The 1,994-nt window shown below is 51.9% G+C and overlaps 1 protein-coding gene across 1 annotated transcript in view; it reads left to right on the top strand.

The window, feature by feature from the left end:
- CDC42BPB (CDC42 binding protein kinase beta) overlaps positions 1–1,994 on the top strand; it is a 135,758-nt gene that overhangs the window by 103,339 nt on the left and 30,425 nt on the right.

Below are 1,994 nucleotides of genomic sequence, written 5' to 3'. Positions count from 1 at the left end.
CCCAGCCTCCCAAAGTGCTGGGATTACAGTCGTGAGCCACCACACCTGGCCTGTAGCGAGTATTTCAAGTAAGTACTTTAATACAAATTCTCACATTGGGATGGGTGTGGTGGCTTACGCCTATAATCCCAGCATTTTGGGAGGCTGAAGGGGGAGGATCACTTGAGCCCAGGAGTTCAAGACCAGCCTAGGCAACATAGCGACACCTTATCTCTTAAAAAAAAAAAAATCCCACACTAGAGCAAATAAAAACACGGTAGTTGTGTTACCATCTGTATAATTGTAGAGTTCGGCATTGGGGATCAATGGGAAAGGTGGTTGATGGGAACAGTCTGGCACCAGGTGCCTCGCGGAGACCCTCACAAGGAGGCCAGCCCCTCAGGCAGCCAGAGCCGCTGGTCATCTTGGGAATTAGCTGTCGAGTGAGCCGCAGACCCCACTGCCTCCCTCCATGGGCTGCAGGTTCTTGGTGGCATTCCGTGGAGGCAGGACAGCCTTTCCTCCTCTTCTGAACCTGTAGGGATGCACCCTTGACAGCTGCACACGAAGCACATTGGAGCGGGGAGAGCAGAGCTCACTCATGGAACGCCTGATGGGGGTGCAGGGAGGGGGAGGTGGTTCCAGCCTTTGATTTAGAAAACTCCAACCCTGCAGGCGAGTGGGAAGAATAGGGTGCATGTGTACATGTCCCTCATCTGGGGTTTTGCTACATCTGCTTTCTCTCTCTCAACATAGAGACTTTTTTCCTCAGCAGTATTTGAAAGCGAGTTGCAGGTATCAGCGACCCCAACATACTTCAGCAGTTATTTCCTACGATTGGGGCATTCTCCCACATAACCACAGGGTCACCTGTCATCAGGCATTCTGCGCTGGTGCCGTGCGACAGCCCGTATCCATGTGTCCCTTGTCGTCCCGGGAATGTCCTTTCCTGCTGGCTTTTCCTCCTAGTTCTGGATCTACCTGGAGATCACGAATCGCATTTAGTCTTTTGTTTTCTTTAATCTGGAACAGTTCCCCATCTGTTCCCTCTTTTATGACAATGATATTTTGGTGTTACCCAAGTCAGTTGTCCTGCAGAATGTCCGCTCTGGGTTTGTCTGATGTTCCATCTTGATCAGATGTGGGTTGAACCTTTGGCACAAACTCTGCGCAGGAGGAGCTGTGCCCTTCCCATACACACAGGCCGGCCTGCCCAGGGTGGGTGATGCCAAGTGTGATCATTGGGTTGAGGTGGGGTTGGCTAGGGTTGCTGCCTGTGTGAGTAGGGGGTAGTCAGCAGGTGCCCATGTGGGCAGCTGCCTGTAGCACCCTCCCCTGGGGTGGGCTCTTAGCATCCTGGCCTGTGTCTGTCAGTACAACACCCAGGCAGGCTTGCATTGTTCACAGCCACTCTGGATGCACACTGTTCACCTTCACCTATCAGAATGTTTGTTTGTTTTATCAAATTGGCAATGCTTGTCTTTTCCCTGAAATCCTCGGTTTTGAAGAAGCAAATAACCGGTAAGTGCCACCGGATCTTTGATAAGCCTGTTTCTGCACAAGTCACTGCCTCCCCCTGTTGCTGCGGGGCCAGGCACCGCTGTGGGGAGGAATGAGTGGATTCCAGAGAACCAGAGATGGTGCTTGTTCTGTGAATGGAGGCCGGCAGGAAAGCGGTAGCTTTCTGTAACATGAACAGAGTAGAGGGCCCAGTAGCAAGTGAGTTTACAGCCAGTACTGTCCATGAGTGTGTGAGTCACAGCTGTGGAGAGTGGGCAGCAGAGATGGAGACAGAGACGGTATCTTTATGCCTCATTCTCTACAGCCAGCATGCCTGCCCTTGCTAATCCCTCCTTTTTTTTTTTTTTTTTTTTGAGACAGAGTCTTACTCTGTCGCCCAGGCTGGAGTGCAGTGGTGCAGTTTCGGCTCACCACAACCTCCACCTCCTGAGTTCAAGTGATTCTCGTGCCTCAGTCTCCCAAATAGCTGGGACTACAGGCACACGCCACTACAC

The sequence above is a fragment of the Rhinopithecus bieti genome, unplaced genomic scaffold, assembly GCF_001698545.2.
Source record: "Rhinopithecus bieti isolate Rb0 unplaced genomic scaffold, ASM169854v2 scaffold_34310, whole genome shotgun sequence".
NCBI lineage: Eukaryota > Metazoa > Chordata > Mammalia > Primates > Cercopithecidae > Rhinopithecus > Rhinopithecus bieti.
The sequence above is the reverse complement of the archived record's forward strand: the minus strand, read 5'-3'. Positions and strand labels throughout refer to the sequence as shown.